At 37.9% G+C, this 23,540-nt stretch overlaps 1 protein-coding gene across 3 annotated transcripts in view; it reads right to left on the bottom strand.

Moving 5' to 3' along the window:
• PELI2 (pellino E3 ubiquitin protein ligase family member 2) overlaps positions 1-23,540 on the bottom strand; it is a 184,431-nt gene that overhangs the window by 135,214 nt on the left and 25,677 nt on the right. The gene's annotated exons all lie outside the window — the stretch shown is intronic.

The following is a 23,540-nucleotide window of genomic DNA, read 5'->3' as shown; positions in this document are numbered from 1 at the left end:
AGCAGATTTAACCCAAACAAGAATACCTCAAGGTATTTAATAATTGAACTCCCAAAGGTCAAGAACAAAGAAAGGATCCTAGGCCGGGCACTGTGGCTCACGCCTGTAATCCCAGCACTTTGGGAGGCCGAGGCGGGCAGATCACGAGGTCAGGAGATCGAGACCCTCCTGGCTAACATGGTGGAACCCTGTCTCTACTAAAAACACACACAAAACAATAGTGGTCGTGGTGGTGGGCACCTGTAGTCTCAGCTACTTAGGAGGTTGAAGCAGGAGAATGGTGTGGACCTGGGAGGCGGAGCTTGCAATGAGCTATCACACCACTGCACTCCATCCTGGGCAACAGAGAGAGATTCCGTCAAAAAAAAAAAAAAAAGAAAGAAAGAAAGAACGAACGAACGAACGAACGAACGAACGAACGAACGAACGAAAGAAAGAAAGAAATCACATACAATGGAACTCCAATATATCTGGCAGCAGACTTTTCAGTGGAAACCTTAGAGGCCAGGAGAGTGGCATGACATAGTTAAAGTGCAGAAGAAAAAACTTTTACCCTAGAATAGTATATTTAGAAAAAAAAATCCTTCAAACATGAAGAAGAAAGACTTTCCCAGACAAACAAAGCTGAGAAATTTCATCAATACCAGACCCTTCCTACACGAAATGCTAAATGGAGTACTTCAATCAGAAAGAAAAGGATATTAATGATCAACAGAAAATCAGATGAAGGTACAAAACTCACAACTAATAGTAAATACACAGAAAAACACAGAATATTATAACACTAACTATGGTGTGTAAACGACTCTTATCCTAAGTAGAAAGACGAACCAATCAAAAATATACCTATATCAATGTTTCAAGACATAGTACAATAAGATATAAACAGAACAACAAAAAGTTAAAAAGCAGGTGGAGGGGTGGCAAAGTTAAGGGATAGCATTTTTCTTAGTTTTCTTTTTGTTTGTTTAGGCAAATAGTGTTAAGTTGTTATTGGGTTAAAATAAGGTGTTATAAGATAATATCTGCAAGCCTCATGTTATCCTCAAATCTAAAAAACATACAATGGATACACAAAAAGCAAGAAACTAAGTCATATCACCAGAGAAAATTACCTTTGCTAGAGGAAGACAAGAAGAAAAGGAAGAGAAAACCATGTAACAACCACAGAATAAACAACAAAATGGCAGAAACCCTTATTAATAATGAGAGTTCAGTCTATTTACATTTAATGTAAAGACCCATTAATTTGACCCACTGATCTGTGACCTACAAGAAACATGCTTCACCTATAAAGACACATATGGACTGAAAATAAAGGGATGGAAAAAGATATTCCAGCCAACAGAAACCAAAAAAGAGCAGGAGTCGCTATATTTATATCAGACAAAATTGATTTCAAGAAAAAAACTGTAAGAAGAGACAAAGACAGTCACTATATAATGATGAAGGGGCCAACTCAGCCCCTTTAGATAGAGAGATAAGCCCCAATAGAACAATAACTGGAGACTTCACACCCCACTTTCAACACTGAACAGATCTTCCAAACAGAAGATCAGCAAAGAAACCTTGCACTTCCTCTGCACTATGGAAAAAAATGAATCTAATAGGTATTTACAAAATATTTCATCCAAGAGCTGCAGAATACACATTCTTTTCCTCAGCACATGGATCATTCTCAAGGATAGACCACATTATATGGTCTGTCCAAGGTCATATGTGTTAGGTCACATAGGAGCTTGAAGACAGGGTATTTGAAAACAAATGTTAAACAAGTCTTAAAACGTTCAAAAAATGTGAAATATCAAGCATCTTATCTGATCACAATGGAATAAAACCAGAAATTAATAACAGGAGAAATTTTGGAAACTATACGAATACATGTAAATTAAAAAATATGCTACTGAATGACCAGAGGGTCAATGAAAAGAAAGAAACTGAAAAATACCTTGAAACAAATGGTGGAAACACAACATATCAAAACCTATCAGATACAGCTAAAGTAGTATAACAGGGAAGCTTATAGCTGTTAAGGGCCCACAACAAAAGAGAAAAAACTTCAAATAAACAATCTAATGATATATCTTAAAAGGACTAGAAAAGCAAGAGCAAACCAAACTCAAAATTAGTAGAAGAAATAATAAAGATCAGAGCAGAAATTTAAATGAAAGAAACAATGTAAAAGATCAATAAAACAAAAAGTCGGTTTTTTGAAAAAAAAAAACCAACAAAATTGACAAACCTTTAGCCACACTAAGAAAAAAGAGACAAGACCCAAATAAATAAAACCAGAAATGAAAAAGAAGACATTACAACTGATACTACTGCAGAAATCCAAAGGATCATTAGTGGCTTCTATGAGCAACTGTATGCCAAGAAATTAGAAAATCTAGAAGAAATGGAAAAATTCCTAGATACAACATACAAAGATTGAACCAGGAAGAAATCCAAAACCTGAACAGACCAATAACAAATAAGATCAAAGCTGTAGTAAGACGTCTCCCAGTAAAGAAAAGCCTGGAACCTGGTGACTTCACTGCTGAATTCTACTAAGCGTTTAAAGAAGAACTAATACCAATCCTACTCAAATTATTCCAAAAAATAGAGGAGGGAATACTTTCCAAACTTACTCTATGAGGCAAGTATTACCCTGATACCAAAACCACATGAAGACACATCAAGAAAAGAAAACTACAGGCCAATATCTCTGGTGAATAATGATGCAAAAATCCATAATGAAATACTAGCAAACCCAATTCAACAATACATTAGAAAGATTATTCACCATGACAAAGTGGGATTTATTCCTGGGATGCAAGGATGCTTCAACATATGCAAATCAATCAGTGTGATACATTGTATCAACACAATGAAGGATAAATTTGACTTTTACTTCAACTGATGCTTAAAAAGCATTTGAGAAAATTCAACATCCCTTCGTGATAAAAGCACTAAAAAAACTACGTATAGAAGGAACGTACCTCAACATAATAAGAGCCATATATGACAGACCCACAGCTAGTATCATACTGAATGGGGAAAGCTGAAAGCGTTTCCTCTAAGACCTGGAACACAACAAGGATGCCCACTGTCACCACCATTACTCAACATAGTACAGGAGGTCCTAGCTAGAGTAATCAGATAAGATATAAAGGGCATCCAATCCAGAAAGTAAGAAGTCAAATTAATATAATCTTATATTTGGAAAGATATAAAGACTACAAGAAAACTGTTAGAATTGATCAACAACTTCAGTAAAGTTGCAGAATACAAAACCAACATACAAAAGTCAGTAGCATTTCTATGTGCCAATACTGAACATGAAAAAGAAATTTTAAAATTAATCCCATTTACAATAGCCACACATAAAATTAAATACCTAGGAATTAACCAGTGAAGTGAAAGATCTCTGTAATGAAAACTACGTAACACTGAAGAGGACACCAAAAAAATGAAAAGACATCTCATGTTTATGGATTGGAAAAATAAATATTATTAAAATGTCCATACTACCCAAAGCAATCTACAGATTTAATGAAATCCCTATCAAAATACCAGTAACATCCTACACAGAAATAGAAAAAAAAAAAATCCTAAAAAGTATACAGAGCAACAAAAGACCCAGAATAGCCAAAGCTATCCTAAGTAAAAAGAATGAAACTGGAGGAATCACATTACCTGATTTAAAATTACACTACAGAGCTACACTAACCAAAACAGCATGATACTGGTATAAAAATAGACACATAGACCAATGGAACAGAATAGAGAACGCAGAAACAAATCCACACACCTACAATGAACTCATTTTTGACAAATGTGCTAAGAACATACCATGGGAAAAAGTCTCTTCAATAAATGGTGCTGGGAAAACGGGATATCCATATGCAGAAGAATGAAACTAGACCACTATCTCTCACCATATACAAAAATCAAATCAAAATGCATTAAAGACTTAAATCTAAGACCTCAGACTATGAAATTACTACAAGCAAACGCTTGGGAAAATCTCTGGGACACTGGCCTAGTGAAATATTTCCTGAATAATATCCCACAAGCACAGGCAACCAAAGCAAAAATGGACAGCCATTTGTCACATCAAGTTAAAAAGTTTCTGCACAGCAAAGGATACAATCTATAAAGAGAAAACCCACAGAATGTGAGAAAATATTTTAAAACTACTCATTTGACAAGGGATTAATAACCAGAATATATAAGGAGCTCAAACAACTCTATAGAAAATATAATAATCCAATCAAAACATGGGCTAAAGATTTAAACAGACATTTCTCAAAGAAAGACATACAAATGACAAACAGGTGCTCAACATAACTGATCATCAGAGAAATACAAATAAAAACTACAATGAGATATCATCTCATTCCAGTTCAAAAGGCTTTTATCCAAAAGACAGGCAATAATAAATGCTGGCAAGGACATGGAGAAAAGGGAACCCTTGTACACTGTTGTTGGGAATGTAAATTAGTACAACCACTGTAAGAACAATGTGGAGGTTCCTCAAAAGACTAAAAATTGAGCTACCATATGACTCAGCAATCTCACTGCTAGGTATATACCAAAAAGAAAGGAAATCAGTATATCAAAGAGATATCTGCACTCCTATGTTTGTTGCAGCACTGTTTACAAGAGCTAAGATTTGGAAGCAACTTAGGTATCCATCAACAGATGAATGGATAAAGAAAATGTAGTACATATACACAATGGATTACTATTCAGCCATAAAAGGAAGTAAGATCCAGTTATTCGCAACAACATGGATGGAACTGGAAGCCACAAGTGAAATGAGCCAGGCACAGAAAAATAAGTATCACATGTTCTTACTTATTTGTGGGATCTAAAAACCAAGACAACCGAACTCATGGACACAGAGAGCAGAAAGATGGTCACCAGTGGCTAGGAAGGCTGAGGGGAAGGTAGGGATGGTTAACAGGTATTAAAAAAAAAATAGAAAAACGAATAAGACCTACTATTTGATAGTGCAGTAAGGTGGCTACAGTCAATAATAACTCAGTTGTACATTTTTACATAACTTACAGAATGTAATTGGATTGTGTGTAACTCAAAATAAATGCTTGAGGGGATGGATACCCCGTTCTCCATAATGTGGTTATTTCACATTGCATGCCTGTATCAAAACATCTCATGTACTCCTAAATATACACACCTACTGTGTGCCCACCAAAATGTTTTTAAAAAGGGGGAAAAAAGAAATGTTGCATATGGGAGAGTCTTATAAAGTAGGTAGGCTTTGATTTCTAGCCAGAGAACTAATATGGTAGTGCCATAACATATTTTCTCTTTAGAGATAACCTGCAGCAGCTTTGTAAACCTCAGTTCATTCAGAATATGTTCTCTGGCTTGGCCTTAAAATAGACTCAAGTCCCCATTCCTAGCTGGAAATGGTCTTTGCTTCAAGTAGCTGCTTAAGATATAATTGAAAAAAAAATATGTATTCATTCAAAATGCATCAAGCGATGTGGATGGGGCATGTTAGTCCCAGGGCTGGATGTTAAGGGGCTTAGGAAACAAAAAGACACACTGTCTTTTGACAGACTCAGTCAGGTAGACAAGACAGTCAAGGTAACAGATATGAAAGACTCGGCCAGGCACATGGGCTCACGCCTGTAATCCCAGCACTTTGGGATGCCAAGGCGGGCGGATCACGAGGTCAAGAGATCGAGACCATCCTGGACAACATAGTGAAACCCCGTCTCTACTAAAAATACAACACTTAGCTGGTTGTGGTGGCACGCGCCTGTAGTCCCAGCTACTCGGGAGGCAGAGGTTGCAGTGAGCTGAGATCGTGCCACTGCACTGCAGCCTGGCAACAGAGCAAGAAACACTCTGTTTCAAAAACAACAACAACAACAAATCAGATGAAAGACCCCTGACAAACACTAACGAAAGTGACTCAGAAAGCACAACAGGAAAAAAAGAAGTAAATGAAAGCAGAACAGTAAGCTCTGAATTGGGATGCTCCTCTGGTGTCTCTGAAGGGCTATTTCCTGGCATGTCTTACACATGTGATTCCAGTCATGGAACCTTAATAACAGTCTTCTATATCAGACCCATGTGACAACATAAGTTCATCTTCCATTATCTCACACATCTGTACTGGATGTTGAGAAGTTTCGTATTTCTTTGCATACTCCCCTTTACCTCTACAGGGCACCTTAAAACAGAGGAGGGGCCCAATAAAAGTCACCACATTTGTGTGAAAATAATGACAGTGGTCTAAGGATCATGAAAGAGGGATTCCAGCTCTAGCTCTTTCTTAGCTGATGCTGGGAACTTACCTAAATCATAACTAAGATGGGCCCCAGTTTCCTCAGCTACAAAGATAGTAACACAAAGTTACAAATTCAGTTTTTAAACGATTCCCAAGAATCTTTCAAACATTTCAATTCAGTATGGACACAGAAGGCATTTCATCCAATTAAAATACTGGCATCTACTCTAAGAAAGGTGGAGGCTGTCATTGCTAGGTTAATTACTGGCTTTGATATGTTGCTGTTTACAGAAGACCCCAAATTTTTATAGCAATTGAAATGTGGGAGTTAACTTTCAGGTAACCTTTTTCTTATCTGGAAGTTTTCTAGCTTCCCCATGCCAAAATGCTTCCCAAGGCTAACTACTAAAAAGATTTTAGTGTCAGAAACACAGTACCACACCCATGTTCATTAAGTTTTAACCTGTTCTTTCTGTATTTATATACCCACACACCATCATTCATCAGCCCCCCACTCTCACCCCAAATAAAAGGCCTGGTGCAAAGGGAAGAGGAAGACTGCGTCCTGGCTCTACCTCCAACGCCAAATGTGACTTTGCACAACACCCTTAACTTCTCAGAGTCTGTTTCCTCATAAAGTAGAAAAGCATAACACCACATGGTTTGGGTTCTGGGACAGTGTGGTGTGGGGAGGTATGGGCAGAGTTAACTAGCTCATGGGAGGCCTCGACTGACTGCCAACCCCAACCTCATTAGTACCATATGTACATTGATCCCTGGGCAAGCACTGTTCCTTCCTGCATTTATTCCAATCCCTATTAATTCTTGAAAGTCAAATTTCCCTACTTCTTCCTCCAACCAGGCCACACACAAAAAGAACATGCAAAGTAAATCCAGTCTACCTAAAAAAAAAACAAAGAAATTGTTTATGAAAAGAACTGTATTATCTAATATTTAGTTGCTTGCCTTTTTGAAGTCTTTCTCCTCTCCTTTTTCATCTCAAATAGGTACCGTCATTGAATTATACAAGATTTTTTATTGTACTGAATCTGACTTCTGAGCATTGCTGGAGGGTCAACAGCAGAGTACTTTTTACTGACCACTTGAAAGTGGGTAAAGTACCAGGAGTCAGGAAGGCTATTTATGTTATCCTTAAACACTGTTTCTTGTATGCTGCTGTTGGTTCTAACCATCCAAAATATCGCCACTTAAGTATATATTAATATAACATTAGTTACATTATCGAAGAATTTTTTTACCCTATGGGTAAAAATTATTTTTAAAGTATTGCCCTGCAGTAATTTTTGATTCCCAAAAGAAGAGAAAATATCACACCAAGAAAAAAAAAAAAGTGTAGCAACAAATAGATCAGTATGGTACATATTTGTATAATGCAAGAACCACCAGGTAAAGGTTTGTTATTAAATCTTATTCCTGAATGAGGGCCATTTTTATACTCCATACTTTATATATTTTACCAATTAATAATTTTGGGGTTAGGCCATGTGACTTGCTTTGGCATGAAATGTACTTGGCAGTTGGTATTATACTCTGGCATCTCTGCCATGGCCTAGCCTGCCATGCCAGGGAGAATGAGAGACACTTGGAGAAGACCCAGGCCACATCAACACAGCAGGCGCAAAGCCACTCCACCACAGCCTAAAGCAGTGCCTCCTCAATCAGCCCACAGATTCAAGAGAACAAACAATTGTTTTAAATCACTGAGTTTTGGGATGATTTGTTACACAGCATCATATGGCAATAATCAGCTGACACTCTTGTGTTTCAAATGCAAATTAACTTAAGCAGCTTCTTCTGTATCTAAAGACTGTGAGCTAAACACACATAAAACACCAAATACATACCCTCTGAATGTTTTATATATAAAGAATACTCTTTCAGAAAGAAGTCTAAAATTAGGGATAACTTCAAATGTCTCCCTAAGAAAATCAGATTCTTTTAAAAAATGAATACATATTAAAGAAAGAACAGCTGGTACTATTAAATTGTATGTCCTTTATTTTTCTTTCCAATAAATCACTATGTCTATTAAAATCTGTGGTCCCTCAAATAAGCCAAATAATGTGTGTGCACAAAGATCTCAATCTCTAATAATCAATTTTAGATACAAAAGAATTAGGACAAATTACTAATTATTTGGCAAACCATTGACTCTTTTAAATCTGTTTATATACAACTTCTACTATAGTAAGAAGCCTCTTAAAAAATAATCTTCGTCAGATGTGGTGGCTCACACCTGTAGTCCCAGCACATTGGGAGGTCAAGGCAGGTGGACAGCTTGAGCCCAGGAGTTCAAGACCAGCCTGGGCAACATGGTAAAACCCCATCTCTACAAAAAGTAAATAAACAAAATATAAAACTAGCCAGGTGTGGTGGCATGCACTCGTAGTACCAGCTACTCAGGAGGCTGAGGTGAGAGGATCACTCAAGTCCGGAAGGTCAAGGTTGCAGTGAGCCAAGATCACACCACTGCACTCCAGCCTAGCTGACACAGTGAGACCCTGTCTTGAAAAATGAAATTAAATTACAACAAGAATCTTGGCTGGGCACAGCGGCTCATGCCTGTAATCCCAGCACTTTGGAAGGCTGAGGCAGGCGAATCACCTGAGGTCAGGTGCTTTGAGACCAGCCTGGCCAACACCATGAAACCCCGTCTCTACTAAAAATACAAAAATTATCCAGGCATGGTGATGTACATCTATAATCCCTACTTGGAAGGCAGCTGAGGCAGGAGAATCGCTTGGAACTGGAAGGTGGAGGTTGCAGTGAGCCAAGATTGCACCACTGTACTCCAGTCTGGGCAAAAGAGTGAGATTGCATCTCAAAAAAATAAAAATAAAAAAAATAAATTCAAATAAGAATCTCAAAAGCAACCTATAAAGAAAACAGTAACAGAATAACACTGGCCCTATCATCTAACATTTCAAATAAAGAAACTTGATGGTACACAGAAATCTGATTATTGCCCTAAGTTTGAAACTAGGTATTAAAGCTGGAAATTGAAACTAGCACTGGAATCTCCTCTGTATCATACCTAACTACTAAAATAATTACTTCTGATCTCTTCTCCTTTTTTTAACATTTCATGGCATGCCTTTCTTACTACTTCTAAGAATCACACTACTGTATATTTGCTTTAAACTTTTTGAGTATGTTTAGAGAATTTTTCGAAATTCCTGGAAATATAGACATGCCAGATCGAGCAAATCCAACTTTGAACATTAATGGACAACATCCAAATTACTTACTAAGGAGACACTTAATTGCTATTGTACAGAAAAACAAATTCTCAAGATGATAATTTTCACAAATTATTTTGGCTTTGTTCAATTACCCCTGACAGATTTTTTTTGGTGGGGGAAGTGATTTTATATGAAATATAAACACTTTTTAATGAGCTACAAAGCATAAAGCCATTCACAGCTTTACATGGTGTATATTGATGCTACATGTATTCATCCTCTTCATATGACTTTTCTAAAGAAAATTCTTCTATTTCTAGAATATCTACATATAACTAACAGCTGAACCATGAGATTAGAAAATATTAGAAATAAAATGTATACAAATTCAAGCTTATTTTAAGAAATGGAAGCACTCTCTAGAGCTGCATTTTCTAACTGCAAAGGAGTAAGTGAATCAGGTCAATTACTCAAAAGTGCCTTTGAGCCTCTCAGTAGTAAATGATGTTTGCCACAACCAACTCTCCAGTGCTATGAAAGTATATTACCTAGAAGTTAATTTTAGTTTGACACATTAACCCACTGACTGCAAAGAGGGAAGCCCTTCATATATGCCATGAAAATACATGAATACACTAACTTGGCAATTATCACAAATAGCATGTTATATTTTACATGGATGCTAGGAGTCAGTCAACAGCCATGTACATAATCTGAATACAGGGAATACATTATCAAAAATTCAAGAATCAGAACACAACAGCAGTTTTCCCCAAAATCTCCCAGTTTACAAATTCTTGAATTATAAGAAGATTCTTGGGTAATTTGCAGCCTTACTAGAGAGGCACAGTTTGAGAGCTACAAATGACCTTATAGGTATACTGATTCATTGTATAGATCTGTATTGTTCAATATAGTAGCCACTAGCCATATGCAGTCATTTAAATTTTAATTTGAATTAATTAAAGTTAAATAAAATTTAAAATCCAGTTCTCCATACTAGCCATACTTCAAGTGCTCAACAGCTACATGTGGCCAGTGGCTACCATACAGGACAGCTGAGACATGTAATACTTCCAACATTGCAGAAAGTTCTACTGGACAGTGCTGGTAGAGATTTTCAATCATGTCAAGTGATGAAGCATCCTCAAGGTCACACAGCCAATCAGCAGAAGAACCATGAATGCTAGTTCAATTCAGTCCTCAGGATTTCTAGAATTTACCAGTTTTTGGACATTATGTTGCTAAAATAGTTCGTTGGAATAATGCCAGGAGGGCTGGAAGACATTCTCAAACTCACTCACTCTCTCTCTGCTTGAAGATGTTTTTCTCTCTAAATGGTAATTAAGAAAATGTCCTACTGCCTTTTAAGGGAAAGGGAACATTTTGGCATCAAAAAATATATTTTGCTTGGGGCTGAAGCATTTTCTCTAGGGACACATTTTGGAATTTGCAATATAAGTTACTCACAAAGTATGATTCACCTATAAAAAATCTATAAACAGCTTCCAAATTCAGACTTAAAACAGATACTGAGAAGACATTTGACAAATTATTTATTATTCCAGATTAGTGTTTTTAAGAACCAAGAATAAAATAATTCCTTCACATAATTAAAGATAAAACAGTAAAAGTACTTATATTAAAAATCAGAAACAAAACACGGATGTCCACTATTACCATTTTCCTAAATACTGTTATAAATAAAAGTTCTAGCCTAATCAATAAAATTGAAATGGAAATAAGGGGTACTAATTGCTGAAAAACAAGGCAGAAAACTAGCACTGTTGCTACAATAATTAAAACAGTGTGTTACCTGAACCTGGGTGCTCACGCCTGTAATCCCAGCCCTTTGGGAGGCTGAGGCGCGCAGATCACGAGGTCAGGAGATCAAGACCATCCTGGCTAACACGATGAAACCCTGTCTCTACTAAAAATACAAAGAAATTAGCCAGGCATGGTGGCGGGCGCCTGTAGTCCCAGCTACTCGGGAGGCTGAGGCAGGAGAAAGGCGTGAACCTGGGAGGCGGAGGCTGCAGTGAGCCGAGATTGCGCCACTGCACTCCAGCCTGGGCGACAGAGCAAGACTCCATCTCAAAAATAAAATAAAATAAAAATAAAAATAAAATGTATTACTTGAGAACAAAAACCAAAAGCCAGTAGAACAGAAGAAACACTTCAGAAATAGACCCTTGATATATTAAAAGTAATGTATGATGAAGAAAGAACCACCAGTCAATGAGAAAGAAGCTGGATTATCCAACCGATTGTGCTGGGGAAACTGAGGCTACTTTGAAAGAAAAGAATTGTTTTGGGCTGTATCTTACATTCCACCACAGAATAAATTCTAAAATACTCAAAAGATCGATGTGAACAGTCATAAAATAAAAGAATAAACAAAGTTAACTATTCATCTTATCCCTGAATCAGGAATAATGTTCCTAACATAAAAGCAATGAAAAATTAACCAAAAAAAAAAAAAAAAAACCCAACAGATTGATATGCTTGAATACGTAAAAACCTGAAACTTCTGCGTATCAAAAATTATAAAATTACACAACCAACAAAACTAGAAAAAATACTGGCAATAACATGACAAAAGCCTCGCGACTTTAATAAACATTTTTACAAATAAAGGGAAAACACAGACATCTTCATAGACACACAATAAAAAAATTGGCAAAGAACATGAGTAGACAATTCACAGATAAAACATAACAATGGCTAACGAACAGCTTTTAACATAAAATTCCTATCAGTAATCAAAAAACACAAATTAAAGCAAGGTTTCATTATTTGCCAATCAAATCACCAAACTCTGATCAAATAACACAGTGCTCTAACATACTACTGGTAAGAATGTTAATTAATACAATCTCTCCACAAAGGAATTTAGCAACATTCATCAACACCCTTGTAAAAGTACTCATGAACTTTGAGCTAGTAATTCTAATTTGAGGGATCTACCCTAAGGACATAAATTTGAAATGTAAGTCAAGTTTTATGTACAAAGATGTTAATTATGTCACTGTTTATAAGGGGGAAAAATATAAACATGAATGTCTGTATTAGTCCATTTTCCTACTGCTACAAAGAACTTCCCTGAGACTGGGTAATTTATAAGGGAAAAAGGTTTAATTGACTCAGTTCAGCATGGCTGAGAGACCTCAGGAAATTAACAATCATGGCTGAAAGCAAAGGGGAAGCAAGGACCTTCTTCACAAGGCAGCAGGAGAGAGAATGGGGGGAACTGCCACTGATAAAACCAACAGATCTCATGAGAGCTCACTCACTATATCATGGGAAAAGCATGGGGGAAACTACCCCATGATACAGTCACCTCCCACCAGGTCCCTCCCTAGACACCTGGAGATTACAATTTCAGATGAGAATTGGGTGGGGACACAGAGCCAAACCATATCAATGTTCAATAACAATGAATCAAGTAGACTGTGTAATTCTACATGATGAAATTATATTTACTACAAATTAAGAGCAATGAAAAAAATTGTGTAAACCAAAATATACAAATGTACATATAGCATCAACTCTTAAACATGTTGAAACTTTTTAATATGCATAAGAAAAACTAAAATAAACACACCAAAATATTAACAGTGGATGATAGCCATTAGATATGGGTAATTTAATTATTTATATTTTTCTTTATCTTCTAAATGTCTGTATTGAGTATATTTAAACCAGAATTAAACATTGTTAAAAGGGTATACTTTGTTAAATAAGGTGTCTTCATTGTTTTAATTTCTAATGGTACAGTATTACTCAATTTAGATTTGAAACAGAAGCTAAAAACAAAATCAACTCTTACCATAAGAAGAGGGTTTAAATTTATACTCAGTAGAAGGCCACCATGTACCTAAAGTGTTAAACAGCTACATACACAAACGCCACTAATGCACGGATTATCTCTAGCACAAGAAAAGAACTCGGTTTTTCAGGATGCAGAGTGATGACCTCCATTTTAAATACACAAAACAGTTGGGGAAGCTGTTTACAAAAAACTTTATGTACCTATCATTCTTATACTTTATTTTTTAAATTAAATCTCAAGTTTCTGCTTTTACTACAGATATTCCTCACATACATATATTTAATTCTTTTATATAGAATGTTAGTCAAATTTTTAACTCATGTAATTTATCATTAGCATACAAAATTGGTTTCTAGGGCCTAAGGACACACTTTTGAAAACATTTCAGTCTGAAAAGTTTGTACTGGATCAATTCCTAAAAGAAGAGAGTTGTCAGCACCATAAATCAGGCAGTATCAAACCCTTTTCTCTCACCAATGACCATCTTCTTGCTACTTTCTCTCTAGCTGAACAGGGTAGTAAGCTTTATCTTTAAGCTTGACCCTAACGACAATTAAGAGCAGGAACCACAGGTAACTCGGATTAGGCTCTCTCATACTGCCAAAATCATTATATACAAAAACCCCATTTTCCCAAATGGCTATAGCCAATAACAAACCAATAAGCCAAAAAAATTCATCTGCAAATGAGTTTGTGAAGAGATCTAAACAAAATTAAACAGGGTTTTCTTTATTATCTTTCTCATGCTTTTTAAAAAAATGCTAATGTAATAAGATTCAAAGAGTTATGAATCTCCAGGTGGAAAAAACAACATGCAATATTTCCCAAGTGTACTTGACCCACTCTCCTACTATCATGGCACACATAATCATTTCTGGAATAGTGCTCTAAGCAGCTCCTTTTGGAACCACAGAGGTAGGTGTGTAGACATACAGTACCACAAAGCCCACCTCACTAGATGAAGACGTGGGATGATGTCCTGGAGAAAAAGGAGTGAGAAATAATTAGAATGCATATTGCCTACATTCCCACTAATCCACATTTTCTAATTGACATCAACTGGAAATGAATTTCAGTATGTGAAAACTTCATCTTACAGCCATCTTTTTACAAATTTATCTACTGTAAGAAAGAATTAACATTCTAATCATAAACTAATATGGTTATACACAGAATGTTTTCTTTACTTCCTTAGTATATTAATGACAAGCTCTAGTGAAGGAAGAAATATATATGGAAAATTAAGAGATCAAAACCATAAACACAAGATAATAAACCTTTCTCAGACTGACCCAAGGGAGGTCTAAACAAGACCTGGGCAGGACATACTTAGATAGAGCTGAGAAGTTCCTGGGACCTTGAATAATTATAGTAAGTTGGTGGCCACCCAGAAACCTCAAATAATGAGGCAGGCTGCAGAGCTCCAGTCTCTGGTTTTCCTCTCATACACAGACTGTTAATTGTCCCTCAGTACTCATCTTCCCATCTTCCTTTTAGTAAAATAACAATTACAACTTCTAACATCTATATAATGCTTCCTTTGTGTCAACCCCTGTCCAGAATCCTTCATGTGTATTAAGATAATGTAATTCCCACCATAACCCCATGAAGTAGGTACTCGTATTACCCCCATTTTATGGATAAGAAAGCAGATACAGAGAGGTTAAAAGGCTTTCCCAAAGTCTTACAGCCTTAAGTGGCAGAACTGGGAATCTAACCTGTCCATCTGAAGGAAACTCCCTCAGTTTCCCTTGCAGCTAGGTGTGGCCACATAATTGTTTGGGACAAAGGGATGTGACCATAAGTACAATTTTTGGCTCTTCTCCTTAAAGTTGAAACCACATTCCCTGGCTTTCTCCTTCCTGAATGCTGGAACACAGACTGGAGACAGGGCAGCTTCTACTATGTGAGTGGGACCAGCTACCTGGGAGTAACAGCATGAATGGAAGCTGGATCCCTGAACGATCCTGTGGACTACAGCAGCCTTGGGCTACTCAACTTTGGGCTATTTGATGAGACAGGAAACATCTACTAAATTTCAGCTATATGACTTAGGTGTCTTTGGGTTATCTTTGTTAAGAGCAGCTTAATCTCATTTTCTTTTGGCCCAGAACTTTGTCTTCTTAAATAAACTACTAATAATTTGTTTCTTAATAAAACTTGTTTCTCAGCTTTAGTCCAGATAGTAACTATAACTTACTAAATGCTTACCTGATATTGTTCTAAGCACTTTACATATATTAACTCAGTTAATCTTAACCTTATGGGGGAGGCCCTGTTAATATCCTTATCTAAGAGAAGAGAAACTGAGGTGCTGGTTAAGTAACTTGTTCATCATCACGTAGCTAAGAAGCAGCAGAACTGGGATGAACCCTGTGACTTCAGGTCCTAGCTGAACAACTACATTCTAACGGTTGAGGTATTATTAAGGTCACACAATGCACTGAGAAAGTTCAGCCCTTGAGAAATGTCCAACACTTACATTATGTAATGTTGTTCTAGAACAGATCTCAGTAAAATAGCAAGGAAGCATCACAGTTGAAGGACCTGGGGCCAGCAAGGATGAGCAGTAACCATGGGGTAAAGATAAGTGAGGATCAAAAGTGAGTTCACAGAGGTGATAACTGCAGAACAATGCACTGAATAGAAGTAAAAATTCAGCCAGGTGCGGTGGCTCACGCCTGTAATCCCAGCACTTTGGGAGGCTGAAGCGGGCGGATCATGAGGTTAGGAGATGGAGACCATCCTGGCGAACACGGTAAAACCCCGTCTCTACTAAAAATACAAAAAAAGTAGCCGGGTGTGGTGGCGGGCGCCTGTAGTCCCAGCTTCTAGGGAGGCTGAGGCAGGAGAATGGCGTGAACCTGGGAGGTGGTGGAGCTTGCAGTGAGCGGAGATCGCGCCACTGCACTCCCACCTGGGCAACAGAGCGAGACTCCGTCTCAAAAAGAAAAAAAAGAAGTAAAAATCCACGAGGTAAATGGGGGACGAGGGAGGGAGCAACAGGAGAATGATACAGGCAAAGGCCACGTAGCGTTAAACCCTGCAACTGCTCCAAGTCACTAAAGATGCTGCAAAGAGGCCACATGGGGTGCTGTGGGCGGGTATGGGCAGGCAGGCAACACTGTCAGAACACGGGTCAGAAGCACCTACTTCAATCTCATTTTTCACTTTTTATTTCTAAGTTCCAGCCACAAAGATGGCAAGGGTGCCTGAATCTTTCATTTTTACAGTTCTTAACATGCAAAAGACAAAATCATTTCATCTCCTTAAACTTCAATCTTCTTATCCATAAAGTTACATCAGATTTCTCAGGGTCAAGGGTGAAGGAATCCTGTGCATCACCTGGTCCAGCTACTCCAGTGCTGCCCAGAATCCACTCTGCGAGTTCTGAGACAGAGGGTTGGCCGACCAGCTGTCCCAACTGGATGGAGCACAGGCACAGAAGGCCAGCTCACGTCCCTAGTAAAGGTTTTCTGTATATTATGTTAAACTTGGCTTCTTTGTCGTTTTTACTCAATGTCCATATCAAGCCCTCTTAACCAATGCAAGAAGTCTGCCACTTTTCTACCTGACAGCCCTTCAAATATTTAGAATCTTGGAAATAAGAGGTTGTAAGATATTTTCCAAGTACTATAAATACCTCAAAATATATAAACAGATACTTAAACATTCTTAGTTATGTTAATTACCTACTCCCAAAACTCATTAATAAATAATCTAGTACTGAGCAGTGTGTCAGATACAGGCTAGCCTGACAAAAAAATCACTTATCTTAGCGTGACTACTGAGTACACTTAAAATAATTTTTCAAAAAACTAAGCATATGGGTAATAGAAAATGGGATCAATTATGAGATTACATTGGATTAATTAACATACATAGCATTCATTAAAATACATCTTCATTCTTAAACTCTATCTAAATGAATTTCTTTATTTTGGCTTATACATGGGGAAATGGTTTCCTTCAAGCTGGCATATTGGCAGTTAACACTGCATCTTAATGTTCACCACCAGACACACTTGACAGCTACGCCGTGCTTTCTGCCAGGGACTTAATCCCCACACTATTTCCTCCTCAAACTACTTTGCTTTTGAAGAGATCAAAGCACTTTACCTTATTTATCCTTACATCTCAAGCACTTGAGACGGAAGGTAGCAAGCATAACTAAAGTTATTAACGTTTTCCTCTTAATAACAATATTACTAATGTCTGTAACATAGATTTCTAGGAAAACTATTAATCCCATCCACTAGGTAGCTGGAGCAGCATAGAGAGTTACAGGGAAGCAAGACCTGTTAAATCTCCGACCAGCACCAAAAAAGGAAGAAGGCAGGAAAATGCATGTTTTATATACATGGGAGGAAAGACGCTAAACATCCCCAATGAAAGTAAAACACAAAATATTTGTATTAATCCCTAAAAGATACTTGAGCTTTTAGACCAAGAAACAAAACACTACATATAAAATATTTTAGAGATTTTAAGATATTTTTCAGAGATACTGCAAAGTGAGATAATCTGGAAATGAACTGAGGCAACATGACTCCTGAAGGTCAGGTAAAAATTAATCTACCAAAACAACAAAAAAGATTTCACAATGTGATGTAGTTTTAAAAATAAAAAAAAAAAAAAAAGTAAAAGGTGGGCTCCAATCTCCAAGGAAACTGAACCATGAGCCAAATGGAGAAATACCTGCTGTAAGACATATTCTAACATTTCTTCTCTCATAGCATTTTCATCCTAGACTCCCATGCTCCTTGAGGCAGGCATTCTTATTTTGTAAGGCATAATTCCACATGTGATTACACTTGGCAAGTTGTAGAAATAAAAAAGGACAAAGAACGAGCTGCAGTGTGCAGAATATCTTACCAGAATACATAAAGCAGAACTATGCATAAGAAGAAAGTTAAACAGGGAAAAGTACGTTGTTTGCAAAGCCCTCACTTTTCAATAACCATGGATATGTGGTTTAACGTTTATCTACTAGGTTCACCCATTTTGGCATTTAACAACTCTTGTTTCAATTTTATTACAACCCTGGTCAGAATGTTTTATCTGCCTTCACAGAAGGATCTATACATACTAAGGCCAAAAATATTTAAACCCTAGTTTAAAGGATTTAGGTAAAATGTCAGTCTACATTTTCTTAGCACAAGGTCTTTGATGACCGCAACAAGCTAAGGGGGTGGCCTCTCTCATGAAGCTCTTTCCAATCAGTGAATGGGTTTGGGTCTCAGCCTTCCTCAAAGACAGGGTTACTCACACACCTCCTCCTCCAATATTCATGGGCTGCCTCTCACTTCTCACAAGTATCTGCTGCTCCCATCCCCCATTTTCCCTCACTCCTCTTCCCTCTTCATCTGAAAAGCCTTGTGGAGTGTTCACTCGTGCCAAGCATAGGACCAGACGCCAGGGTCACAAACATGTAAGAAAAGTCCCTGCTACCAGGAGTGCACAGTTCAGCAGGGGAGCAGAACACACTGCTACAGTCCCTGGGGACAAAGGACAACAGGAAAGTTGGCAAAAGTGCTCGGAGAACCACACAAAAGAGAGGAAGAGAGGAGGGAAAAGATGTGTGGGAAGGTTTCGGGCAGCTGAGGCCCCTACACTGAATTTATATGTTCAGAGCAGACAAGGGCTGGGGAGGACAGGGTGTCCCAGACAGAGTAGGATCTGCAAAAGCCTGGAAGCAAGAGCACATGGACCACCTGAGAAGCTCCAAGAATAGGCTGCAGCCTGTACATGAGGACACAGAGGGGGCTGATGTGGGCAGGGCCTGTACTGTGGAGGCCTTTTTACATCACAGAACATTTACACCTTATCCTAGAGTCAACACACATACGCATACACATTTTTACATAAATCTTAACAGGGTCACAGCTCTTTTCATTTTTAATAGATCTCTCTGGTTAGCACTGTGAAGGATGGACGGGAATGGAGAAAAGATGAAAAGGAATAAGGAGGCTACAGGCAAGCCTGGGATAGAAAAGAGAAGTCAGATTGGACGTAAGGAAGTATAAAAAGCTCAGGGATTTACATGACATGAAGGGTGAGGGAAGGATCCAGGCTGACCTCCAGGTTCCGGTTTGCACAGCTGCCAGCTGCCCAGAGACAGAATCCAGTATAAGGAAGTGGATTTACCAGGGAAAGACAACGATCTAGTGCTGAACTTTATATTATGACCCAAAGGTATTCAGTAATCTATATTTCTCATCTAATGCTATTAAAACACCAAACCTAAACTGAACTGTTCCCAGGTTCAGTTACACAGACCATGAAGTCTTGTACCAAATCTGATTCCAAGACAACCTGTCAGACTAATAATGCTGTGGTCAAAATGCCACATGGGTAATAACATAACAGTACTCTAGTTTTCCTTTTTAACACATACCCAAACCACACTCCTCAAAATATTTGCTCTTCCTCCTACATATTTATAGCTTTCGCCTAACTTCCCAAAAGGCTAGGGCCAGCGAATTCCATCACAAGACAGAGAATTGTAACAGTGTTGTTTTAGCCCAATTGGGGATCACTGTATTTTTCTAGATTCCACGGATCGACAAATAGTTCACATAAAACCAGAGCTCATAAAGAGAAAAAGAATTAATATAAACATTAAACTTCAGGAAGAAGAAAGTTATATCCTCAAAATGCCATTCTATGCAATTTGGTGCTGGTGTAGGAATTCAGAATGTTAAGTGAGAGACAAAGAAAGAAGCCATCCCACCAGTGATTTTCATATCTTCTCATTCCCTCTGCCCCACGTACATGTGCTGCTGTTCACCATAAATGCAAATGACAACACTATGGCTTGTTGCCAGTAATACAATAAACTCAGTAAGATGGTACAGCATCTCATCACAAGACCTAGCAATTCCACTACTAAGTATCTACCAAAGAAAAACATACATCCACGCAAAGAGTTGCAAGCAAATGTCCATAACAGTTTTGCTATTCATAATAGCAAAAACTTGAAGACAATCCAACTGTCCATTAACTTATCAATACATAACAAAATGTGGCATGGCCATTGATATACAAGGGAATATCACTTGGTCATAAAAAGGAGTAAGTGCTTATACATGCTACAACATGGATGACTACTGAAAACATGATGTTAAGTGGAAGACACCAGACACAAAAGACTAAATCCTGTGTGATCCTACATTACGAAATTTCTAGAAAAGGCAAAATTATAGAGACAAAGAGCAGATCAGTGGTTGCCTAGAGCTGAGACGAGCACAGGAATTAACCACAGACTGGCAGGAGGGAACACTGTACGGTGATGAAAGTATTCTGAACCGGACTGTGGTGATGAATACGTAAAGTAATATGTAAATTTACTAAACCACTGAACTATGCTGAAGTAGGTAAGGTGTGGCATATAAAGAACACCTCAGTAAAGAAGAAGAAAAAAAGGAAGACCTTTATCTTATAATGTTATTACACGAGTAAAATTTATGTCTCATCATGCAAACATAAGAATTCCCTAATAAAGACTGTGCTAGAAAGCTACTTTCAACTTCACAAGTTTGTACTGTATTCCAGTAGTACAGAACCACTCATTCCTCCAAGACCCTATGACTGTGTACATGCTGGTAGTCTGGCTGGAAATGCCCTCCTTTACATGTCAACCTGGCAAAATCCTTCTCATCCTTCAAGTTTCAACCTAATGCTCACAACTTCTCCTACCATCAGATGGTACCTTATACGAACTTCCAGTACAGCAATGAGCGCATCATATGGTGAAAGTATGTTTGCACCTCTCTCTCCATGGAACCAATGTGTCTCGAAGGGAGATTCATGGACCTATTCTTAGGGGTCCACAATATGTAAAGAAGCCTATTTTTAAATCTTCGTTCTCAGTGCCAGTTTGTACTGCATTTAGAGTCATCATGGGGCAAACTGTTACCCTTTCCATTGTCTGTCACTAACAAAAAACCAAGAGGCAGACCTACTACACAGATGATGCATTTCGGGCAAAAGAAGACCAAATGAAATCATACTGCACTCCACAAGAACCAGGACTTCAGCATTTCCGACACAGAACAGGGAACACTGAGTCATCCCACACAGGAGAGGTAGTCTGAACTCAAAAACCTCTGCCTGGATGAGTCAATACAATATTTTGTATTGCAAGTAGTCCTTTTGCTTTAGCAAAACAGTGTCATCTGTCACATTAAATTAATACAGTCAATCTGAATTTCAATGACTTTATAGTTTTATATTTCATTACAAACTGGCTACAGTTCATAGCTGTAAAAAATATATAAGCATAAGGTGCTTATTCCTAGTTCCAGGTTTTTACACACTTAAGTAATATTATAACAAAAGTAAGGTAAGTCAACAACGGGAGTTCAGATAGTTCTTTTCCCTTTGAAACAGAACCATATATTACTCAAATGAGAGAAACAGTACACTAGAATATATACCCTTTCATAGCAAAGGCCATATCTTTTCCTTTCTCTAGCCCAAATGCATAGCACAGGAAAAATCCTCATAAAATATGGTTGAATAAATGACAGTTTGCATTCTGCTGCTACTCCAAAAAACAAAAATGTGAACTGTTACTGTCTGATAATGCCCTCAGCTAATCTATTCCGGAACTTTAAACCATGGGGAGTTATCCTGCTCTCAAAGGTATAAAACCTAACTAAGCAGAACTTGTAGAAGGAGTGGAAAGGTGTGGGGAAGGGAGGGAAAGCAGGCATTCCGTGAATGAAACAGATCTGTCATTCACTGAACTATTTCAAGATTAACCAGAGGCAAAAAGAACATTTATGAAACATCTTCCTAGAGATATGATCTGGCTGTGTCCCAACCCAAATCTCATGCTGAATTGTAATCCCCAGTGTTGGAGGTGGGGCCTAGTGGGAGGTGACTGGATCATGGAGGTGGTTTCTAATGGTTTAGCACCATCCCCCCAGCGCTGTTTCATGATTGATAAGAGTTCTCATGAGATCTGGTTGTTTAAAAGTATATGGCACCTTCCCCTTCACTCTATCTCCTGCTCTGCCATGTGAGGATGTGCCTGCCTTTTGCCTTCTTCCATGATTGAAAGTTTCCTGAGGACTCCCCGGCCATGCTACCTGCACAGCCTGCAGAACTGTTAGCCAATTAAACCTCTTTTCTTTACAAAGAACATAGTCTCAGGAAGTTCTTCATAGCAATACACCTAGAATCCAGGACTTAACCTAACACCCATTTTTTGGTCTTTTTCTAACCCCTTCCAAACTGGGTCTTGCACATCCCTCTTCTCCTGTAATGGAAACAGTGGCAAAGAGTAAAGTCAGTAATAAAGAAATATGAGGATAGAAATCCTTATTCCTTTTATTCCTGTACCAGGCCCCATACTAAGTGCTACGGTTACAGGGCAAGACAGGGCTGGAGTTACAGGGCAAGAGGCCCAACAAGATTATAAATAAAAGGTATAATTAGAGATTCTGAACAGTGCTATTTTACATTCATCATGTCTGTAAATTTTACAATTCTTTATAATTTCACAAATGTTATAATCGTGTCTATCATACTAGCAATTTTGTAACTATATTATGCATATATGAGGTGTGATGGCCAGTTTTATGTGTCAATTCAACCAGACTATTGTCCCTAGTTATTCGAACACTAATCTACATGCTGCTATGAAGGTATCTTGTAGATGTTTTTAAAGGTCCATAATCAGTTATATTTACATAAAGGAGATTCTCCTAGATAGCCTGTGGGGACTGAATCAGATGAAAAGGCTTAGGAGCAGAACTCTGGCTTCCCTGAAGAATCCCCCTGTGGACAGCAGCTTTGGTTCATGCCCAAGAGTTCTAGTCTGTCTTTCCTGGCAGCCTGCTCTATGGATTTTGGACTGACCGAGCCAGCCCCACAATCACATAAGCCAATTCTTTGCAAGAAATCTTTTTAATATATCTCTTGCTAGATCTGTTTCTCTGGTTGAATCCTCAATGATACAATAGGATTGAACAAAGAGGTAAATATGCTGTAGTAATGAGAACCAAGTTTCTCACTGTCTATGAAAGAAGTTACAAGTAAGGGAAGAGAGAAGGCTAGAATGATTTCTTAGGGTGTCAGACTGGAATCAGCGGTAGTACAGTATGAGTATACACATGCACACACACACACAAATACATGTATATAGAAATAAATATAGATGCATATACAAGCATAGGCTAGTATACATGCATGTTTTTCCTAGCTCTCCACTGCGAGGGTCTGGAAGCAATGATAATCCAGAAGCAAT

The sequence above is a fragment of the Rhinopithecus roxellana genome, chromosome 5 (genome assembly GCF_007565055.1).
Source record: "Rhinopithecus roxellana isolate Shanxi Qingling chromosome 5, ASM756505v1, whole genome shotgun sequence".
Taxonomy (NCBI): Eukaryota; Metazoa; Chordata; class Mammalia; order Primates; family Cercopithecidae; genus Rhinopithecus; species Rhinopithecus roxellana.
Note: the sequence above shows the minus strand (reverse complement) of the source record. Positions and strands in the feature narration are given on the sequence as shown.